The sequence below is a fragment of the Chiroxiphia lanceolata genome, chromosome 2 (genome assembly GCF_009829145.1).
Source record: "Chiroxiphia lanceolata isolate bChiLan1 chromosome 2, bChiLan1.pri, whole genome shotgun sequence".
In the NCBI taxonomy this organism is placed as follows: domain Eukaryota; kingdom Metazoa; phylum Chordata; class Aves; order Passeriformes; family Pipridae; genus Chiroxiphia; species Chiroxiphia lanceolata.
This window is the reverse complement of record NC_045638.1, coordinates 104941751-104951395: the sequence shown is the minus strand read 5'-3', so window position 1 is coordinate 104951395 and position 9645 is coordinate 104941751.

Sequence of the window (9645 nt, the reverse complement as noted above, 5' to 3'; positions counted from 1 at the left end):
TACTGGCTGGGAGCAGCCTGGTGCTGCCAAGGGACTGTGTCCTGTTGGCTCCCTCTCCCACAGAGCCTCTGTAACTAAACCAGGTTGTGTCAAGGTAGTTCTTCATTTTATCCTCACTGGCTGCTGACCAAAGGAACTGGCCTTGATTATGCCCTTGAGCCAGGAAGTAAACAGTTAAATGAGTATTCCCTCTATCATTTTCAACAGTGCACACCTAGAACCATGTCATCTCTCGTTATCTGGGTTTCAGTGAAGGGTTCTGCAAATCTGCCATGATTAAACTTTGGGCATCCTATGCAGAATTGTTTTCAATATCAGCTAACAGATATGTCTGGGGAGCAGTGATGCCAGGGAGTAGACAGCATCCAACACAGTTATAGTACACTCTTATTCAGAGAAGTATTTTAAGTGACCTGTTTAAAGACTTCGATCCTGAAGCCTCTGCCTACTGGAGGATCTTGTCTTTTGGGGTTTTTTAACTGTATTTGCCCTTGTGATTGTAGAGGAGCTTTCACTAGAGAGAAGCATATTTTAATGCTCTACATTTTTGCTGCAATTTTCCATTGCTTGAGCTACCACTGACAATTTTATTTCAAACAGGAGCAACATTAAAGTTTGTTCACTGCAGAGAAACTCATAAACTTCATACCAACTCAATCTGATATTCACAAATAGTTTGGGAATTACTGAAGCTATTTACTCCAGTAAGCACTTTGCCCCTTCCCTTTACTTATATCACCTTGGAAAGTCTTCAGTGAAATGGAAGAACTGAAGACAAAAGTACTCCCCTTTCCTGTCAGTGCTCCCAGGGAGTGTGCTGGCTCAGCACCTACCTTTTTACCAAAGGGCATTGGTGCCAAAACGAGTCCAGGAGTGATGTTCTCCTGGAAAGTTCAGCTTTTTCCCTTCTTCCAGAAGACATGCTGCGCGCAGTATGGTTTTCAGGGGACAATTGCATCGTCTCTTAAAATAGATTCTATCTAGAAAATGCATTTTTTCCCTGTGACCTTCAGGGCAATCAGTTTTCTGTATGGAAAAGGGGCAATTTCCCTTTGCAAGGCTTATCTTAGACAGAGAAAATATGTTGTCACTTGCTGGAACTGAAAACTTTAGTCATTAAACAAAATCCTAATCCAAAGCCCTGGTAGTGGTAGTTCAGCAAATTAATAATAGATGTAAGAGCAGCAAATGTCTTACAATAGTGAGAGCTCTTAGACCTTCTTTTCCCAAAAGATGAGCTCAGCTGCACCTATGGAGATTTTTGGCTGAAAAATTTCATAAACATTAGCCTGCTGCCCCAAGAAAAAGAAACTTTTTTCAATGCTGATCTGAGCCTCCAAGAATTTCTTTACCTATCTTCCTCTTTGAGAAGGATTTCTCCACCCACATCTATCAAATACTCAGAAATATAATATTCATGCTTTCTTGCCAAAGAAGAAATCTTGCTGTATCTCCTACTCATCTGTATATGCCAGAATTGTCTATGGCACTTTACAGCAATTGTTGGTATCTTCCAGAAAGAGAAATAATCTGGATTTATGCCCAGATGATATGAAACACGTTAGGTTTTTCCATAATAATTTGTTGGTAGCCAGAAGCAAAAATTATTATAAACATGTATTAATCACTTAGTATTGTGTTGCAACTGCCTTGCCTTGTAATGAGAAGTTTGTAGACTTAATATAACATTAAAATACAGTTACTATCTCTAGAAGGACCAGAGAAAAAAACCCACACCGGGCAGCCAGCCCTTCTGTAAGACAATTGTCACCTCCAGCCCTCACAAGAGCTGATTCTGAATATTCATTCCTGTGTGACTCAAAGAGGAAACCCCCCCGTGCCCAGCTCTGTCCCTCAGCTGCACTGCTGTGCTCCGCTTTGCTCTTGCTCATTTCATCTATGAAGAATTTACAGTGATGATGAATAATTAAAGTACAACTTCATTTGGTATTAATCTGGGTAATGCTCTTGAAGAGGGAGGTCATTGGTTGCTTTCAGATTATGGAAAGTAATAATTTGCCCAAGATTTTTGGATTTCAGAAGAGCTGAGGTGTCTTTTTACACACTGTAGGGGGAACTTAGTTTTGGGTGGAAAGAAACTTCTTTAAAAGATAAAGTCCTGCTCCAGTACCAGCCTTTCCCAGCTGATGTCACTCTGACAATGGATTCAAACACACCAGAGAGAACACCAGCACTCTTTATAGCATCCAGTGATGCTCCTGAGCAGAGACACACGTGTGCCAGGGGTGTGGGAGGGAGATGCACTGACACACGTGGCGGAGCTGAAGGCTCCGTGTGGGCAGCAGTGGGCAGCCAAGCCCGTGGTGTGGGGGCAGAAATGGTGTGGGGCATTTCCCAGGGCATGGGACCCCTGACCGTGGCCACCTGCCAACCTCAGGCTCGGCCCTCGCAGCCTCCGGAGCTGAGGGTGGGTGGAGGACATCTCCCAGCAGCCTGACAGCCCACGTCCTTCCTTCGAGAAACGGGAGGGGCCGCCTGGGAGTGCCACGGCAGCTCAGTAGGGGAAGTTTCTTCTTGTCCAGCTCTCAGCAGAGTCATCAAGCGTTTGCATCCTAAGTAGATTATTGCCAGCCAAGAAACACATGAAGAATGCTGTCAAGGGTGTGGGGGAAATTAAACCCAGAAGAGAGGTAACGGTGAACGTGCTCCAAGGCTTGGTCGTGTTCCACATCAGAACAAAGCCCGGAAAAATCTAAGAAGATAATGTGCAAAAGCACAAAGAAGCCTAAAAACTCTGGAAAGCAAGTGAAAAATATTTATAAGATCAAAAGCAAAGAAATAGTTGGGGGTATAAAATGCCCATATATATTTAAGTATGTGTGTTTATGCAGTATATAAATGTATAGATAGTATAAAATGGGTAGGCTTAGCACATGAGGGAAGCATAACAGAAGATTGCCAAGTAACGGCAAGTAGCAGGATGCTAAAAAAAATGAGAAAAACCCCTCTTCATCTTCCATAACTGTTTGTTGTCAGAATTCCCTTTTATGTTACACAATGCCACGTGGCAAAGTTTTCTGTTGAAGACAGACCCTTTCCCTTGTTTCTTTTCCTGTGAGAAAGACGTATGTTAGTTAACTGCTTAACTGGATACCTACAGAGCGACAAAGAGCTGGGGGACACAGTGACAAAGCACTCTCACAGCCCCTGGTCTGAGTTTTCAGGAGTCTGGCACAACTGTACTGAGAAGTATGAACCACTGACTTGTTTTTACTGGATTTTTTCTAGTGCTGCTTCACACCATTTTGTCCCATAGCCCAGCAGAGCTTCCCACTTGCTGCTGCTGCATCTTTACCCTTCTGAAGCTGCCCGTTTGGGTTCCATCTTCCCGGGTGGATGAACGTCCCTCCTCCTCCCCGACTGCTGCTGTGGGCACAGAGCTTTGGCCTTCCTTGCTGCAGGCAAGATGTGTCTTCTGGGGCAGTAGGTGGTGAATTCCATGAATCCACTGAAAATTGTTATTTTCAACCCAGGCTTTTTCCAAGTATATGAAAGTCACTCCTGTCCTTTCTAAACAAGCACTTTGGTTGCCTGCTATGGCACACTCTAGAGACAGTTTGTCATGGTTTCTGAGCTTTGAGCTGAATTAGAGTGAGGATGGTTAGCTACAGTAAGACTAACATCCCAACACTTCTCTCTTCCCTAGGGGAAAAGTGTCAGGCTGTAGCATTTGCAGCAGCAAAGCCACAGCAGACAGGAGTCCCTCCCTTCACGTGTGATACAGCAGTGCATCAACACCACTCCCCTCTCCATGATATTGATTTGTTCTCTGACATTTTCAGTGGCATGCTTGAAGCACTTCCACTGAAGTAATGTGGGGGTGAAAAAAAGCTGTGAAGCCACAAGGTCCGTGTGCTTCCTATGTCACAGAACTCCGATGTGTTTGCTGGAGAGGCAGCAGATTTCCCTGTGACCATGGGTGTTGCTGCAGCTTCCTCTACTAACCTTGGGTTGTGCTCTGTCTCTTCCTGGCAAAATCCTGGGTGCATGTGCCTGACAAGATGGATGGAGGGTATATGTTCTCTTAAGTGCATATACAAATTACAGGGAAATTAATAGAAGGTTACAGTATCAATAATTTGAAAGAAAAAAAAAAGAACATTATCTTTAAGATTCCTACTCACTTGTGCATAATTCCAGCATCCTAATGAGCTGTTTCCAAAGACTCATAATCTCTTTACCTCTGGCTTCAAAAGGAGGGCTGTTTTAATTTAAAAATCATTGCTGTTACACTATGGCATAACTTGATGTTTTAGCGAATGGAAGATGTGGGAGGAGTGGGGGGACCTCTCTGGGGCTGCAGATCCCACAGTAGCAGAGACACCCTGGCTTTCTCCTGAGCGAGGCCAGGCCCCTGTGAAGGGCACAGGCACAGACCTTCAACCTTCAGCAGCTCTGTTTTGGGAGGAGGCTGAGAGGGTACCACCACCAACCTCCTGCTCTGCCCCTTCTCCTGCAGCCACAGAACTGAGCAGAAGCACGGGCACCTCCAGGTTTCACAGGGAACACCCCCATGCCTTGTGTCTCCCTGAGGAGAGGTCACAGACCAGCTAGGAGTGCTTGTTCAAATGGGTAACCTTTTGGGTGGCCATCACTGTCACTGCCTGGATTTTGTGCTTGCTGGGGAGGATGTGTCCTGGCTATTGGGCTGCGTGTTTGTGAGGTGGCAGAATCTGACCTGGACTCCCAGCTGGAAAGCAGTGCCAGAGACCAAAATGAACTTGCAACAGTGCACAGCAGAGGCTTTGTGAAATATGAGTGTGTTAAAAATGCTACGCTTCACAGGAAGTTAAGCCAGGGCACTAACCTGAACTAGGTTAAAAATGGCAAGTTTTGATGTTTGGGCAGGTATAGTAAAAAATATAGACTTCCATGTATGAAAACATACATAGCAATGATATATGACATAATATATCATTTCATATATCTAATATTTGCATAGAATAGATGAATTATTTTTTAAAAATCCTCACAGTACGTTTTACTCTGTTTACTTTCCAGCTGGATCAGCTCTGCAATCCTCTCAAAGCTGTGTCCCCATGAGCTGTTGTATGGACTCAGAGGAGAAGACTGCAGGGAGACAGAAACATGTACCTGCACGTGACAAACCCTTCTCAGTTTGTGTTTGCCACTGGCAGCAGTGACCCTGGCACCAGTGCCTCAGAGGTGGCTCAGGGCTGATGCTGTGAGGTGCTCGCAGCATTTCCCCGATCCCTAAAACTTTCCTTTCTCAGTTTACTGGAATGTGATTTGTAAAGAGACATGAAGGATCAGCCAACACCACTGCGTGTCCTTAGCATGCGCAATACACCACTGCACATCTCCCAAATGCCAGCAGCTGGTAAAATTACACTTGGACAATTGGAGGGGAGCCCTCTCGCCTCCAGTTTCGTGAGACGTGGTAGGCGGCTCATCTCAGTGTGTTGGCACCGAGTCCTGCTCACGCTGCCTTAGAAGGTGCCATGCTGTCACATGTACGGAAACTGGAAGGAAAATCATCCTTCTCCCCTCAGATGATTTCTCCTTTTTTTCTTTTTCCCATTTTAAACCCAGGCTAATTTTTGTTGTTATGAAATGTCACTGTGATGATGCTGGAGCCTATAATTCAGTAGCCAGTGGCAGCCAATTCCTGCATTCAGAGTCAGAGCAGGAGGCCGGGTTAGTGGATGCCTAGAGAGAAGTTAAAATGGGATAGCTATTTGCAGAGATTGATTCACTGAAGTGCCTCAGTAAGCAGTAATTTAGAGACACAGGAATCTCACATTTTGTAACCATTATGCTTTAACGAGACAGAAAGTCCCCCTTTTCTTCAACCACCATATCAGTCCCCTATTCTGTTAAAACTATGATATTCTTCCTTTTCTGAGGCTTCCTACCAGTATCCACAATCACGCTGAATCTCAAGACAGCACATCACGGATTTTCAAGAATCCTGTCTCTCCAGACAAGCAAACCCAAACAGATGACTGTGTACATTACTTACACTGTTTGGCTGGTGTCAGCGACCTGCTCCAGGCTCCGATGTCAAACAACACCGACAGATCGAGGACACAGCGCGGAAACACTAATGAGTTCCCACGGCATCTGCGGGTTCAAGCTGCTGGTGCTAAGGTGAAGCTTATTTCCTTTCAACTCAGACTGGGCAGAGGCAGTCACTAAGCCACGAAGGCAGCAGAGTAGTGGGAAACACTGGCCTCCTTCTCACATAGATCTAACAGATCCTTCTGGATTCTGGCAGGCTTTTGCATGTGTGTGGCAGGATGTTCTGCAGGGAGGGGGGGATAAAGGAGCTCAAACAATACCCTATTTGCAAATCTGTCAGCGGTAACAGAGAAGGGGAGGGTTACTCTCCTTTGGTGTTAAAGAATGCTAAAATCAGCCTGACTCATCAACCCCAAAGTTAAACATCCTGAGGAAGAACAATGTCTCCTGACTGATAGAAACTGGCACAGGTGAGGATGTAACAGCCGAAGCACCTGATAAAGGAACCAGCAGGTGATACTACTGATAATGTGTACGTGTGTGCATGTGAGGAGGGTGGTGGTGTTTGTTTGTTTGTTTTGCCCATCAACCTCCACTTAATAATTTGTTTTGCTACCTTTAATACAACTGCTTCAGTATTGCTTAAAAAATAGTGCACCATAGTAATAGTTATAGCTACCCATACTGTGTAGTTAATAATTCTGATTAAGATCTTTTAGGCTAATAATAATCATTATCATGGTCAATTTAAATAAATAATTTATTTTATTTCCATAAATATATTTGGTTTGCCATCCTTAATCCTGTGGGACAAAGTTATATAAAGGCTCAAGTACACCTAAATAATCCTTTAGACATAAATGTTTGGCCAGATCTGGGATTGGGATTAGAACTGGATCCAGCCACAGCCGGGCTCCTCTCTGAGGAGTTTAGAAAGCAAGGGAATCCTTTCTCCACCTTGTGACTCAACAGGAGGGTCTCCCTGATAAACTTTGTCTAAAGTTCCCATTCTGCCTGCCACAACGTGCAGGTGTAAATCACTAACCTACTCAACCCTAAAAGAGAAGGCAATATGCAGTCAAGGTTACCCTGTTTTCCCAGAAGTCTGTTATTTCTGACAAGTTTGATGCAGAGATGAAAGTCAACAAGCACCTCGAAGCCTTCTGAGCCTTCCATGCCCATCACCTGCATCTGCTAAAAAGAGAAACCCAAATATTTTTTCTTACCAACCTACTGTCTTATGCCTGAATAGGGGCTGCTTAACAAAATCTTTGCTCCTGACACCTCTGGGATGGCCTGATCCCTTCATCTTTTGTCTTGAGAGTAAAAAGAAGCTGAAGGCATATTGAAATATTCTCCTGCACACATGAGCTGCCCACGTAATAATAATTATTATGCTGTGATACCTGCTTTGAAGTTTGTTTATATTAGGGAAAAGAAAGATACAAATTATTTAGATATAAAGGTTTGTAACCAAGTTTAATCAAGCATTGACTGAATAATGCTGAAAAGATTGTGTAAATAATCTGAAAACAGGACAATAAATACAGGTTGCCAGAGAAATGAACTCCCAAAAGAGTGTTCTCCACCTGATCTCAGGCAGCAGCCTGGGAATGCAGTCCTGCAGACTGCAAACAGAGTAGATTTTCAGGCAGTGCCAAGACTAAGGGATGAAGTGACTCTCAGCCTCAGGAGTGACCCTACATCTGGGAGACGCAGACGCCCTGGGGCTGCTTTCGTGACCAGGACCTCTGTGAAAGCTGTGTCCTACCAGAAGGAATTGTTCACACGTATCTCCCAGCCCCACTGGAAGGCATGTGGACATATGGAAGATGTCAGGAGTGCTTTTCCATATCTACCTTTCACTGTGAGCACTGAGGAAAGAAAATCAGTAGTTTTGTAAATAAAGGGATGCCGTCAGAAATCTCTCGACTGAAGGTGGTTCACGGATGACTTGGACTGTGCTGGATATTCCTTCTCTCTCTTCACTCTGATGTGAAGCTTGGCAGCTACATGGGTAACCTTGATGGTACACAAATGAGTGACACAAATGAGCCTTGCCTTGAACTCTGAATTACCATTTAATCTGTCCCCTGCTGGCACTGTGCACAGGATTTGACCAAAGGTATTAACAAATCACTAGTGAAAATAGCAGTGTCAAGTGGATGTTTGTTTGATTAACTAAATTGCAGTACAGTTTGTTACAACTGCTCATTTCTGGTCAGGAAAGGCCCACTCAAGATTGGAAAATCAACACTGTGCTGCAGCAGGTCAAGGACCACATGTGCTGCTAGACCTTACAAAAGAGAATTATTGCCTGATGCTAACACAGCCACTTGTCTACTCGTGTTCCTGACCTCCAAAGTCCCCTGAAGTTATTAAGATACAGTGCAATTTTTTCCTAAGTGTGTATTTTAAATTCAAGTGGGTATTATGGGCTTCCTGTGAAATGGATGGATTCCACATGCACACTTGGCTGTGGAAACATCTGAAGTGCAAAAGGATCTGTTAAATAAACCTCATTATACATCTGTCTGGCAGAATTTATTCAGGCCTTTACAGAACAAGTGACATCTTATACCTCATTTTTCTGAGTTAGAGGATAAAAGGACATGACCAAAAAGCAAAGAAGGAACTTTTCCATGTCAGCATCAGTGCTGGCAGAGCTTTGGTCAGACTTAGGTTTTTGCTAACAGAAATTTTATTTTCTGAAGAGAAAACATGGATTTGGGATTTTGTCTTTCCCACTGACATCTCTTTTTTATTTTCCAAAAATGGAAACATTTGGCCTGAAGAACCTTGATCCAGACTTCTCAGTGGCTTTTTCCACCTCCCTGGAGCACCCTGAGATACAGGTAAATATGGCAAACCCAGGGTGCATCCCTTGGGGAGGGGGTGCCTCTGCTGTGCTCCACGTACCCAAGCAGGGATCCCCTGCAGCCATGGAGGATCCCAAGGTGGAGCAGATGGGTATTTCCTGAAGGACTACAGTCCATGGAGAGCCCATGCTAGACAAGGGAAGAGTGTGCAGAGGAAGGAGTGGCAGAGAGGAGCCATTAGGTCTGACCATAGCCCCACATTCCCTATTTCCCTGCAACACTTGGGGTGGGGAGCAAGGAGGAGGCAGAGGAGTTGGGGGTAAAGGAATAAAGTTGGTCCTGGGAAGAAATGGGGGAAAGGGGAGGGTATTTTCGTTATTGTCTTTCTCACCATCCAACTGTATTTTAATTGTCCACAAATTAAATTACTGCTTGTCCATGACAGTAACTGGTAACTATCCCCCTGTCCTTATCTTTTCCCATGAGATTTGTCGTCTTGTTTTCTCCCCCTGCCCTGTTGAGGAAGGAGAGCATCCTGGTTGAATGCCTGGTAGCCAGCCAAGGTCGACCCGCTACATTCCCCTTCCCTTCGGATTTTTTGTGGAGATATCAGCTCTTTGGAGAGCCAATAATTTTGGCAGTGCTTCTGAAGGCCACTTGCCAGGAAAAAGCGTAACAGGCCTTTAAGTGACAGGAAGGTCACTGTTCCTTTTCACCCCGCCCATAAACCACAATTCCCTGCTGGAGAGGGCACATGGCTTCTGGTTATAGGAGCTGCCAGGGACAGTCTCCCTATGGTGCCTCTGTTTTTCGATGCAATCCC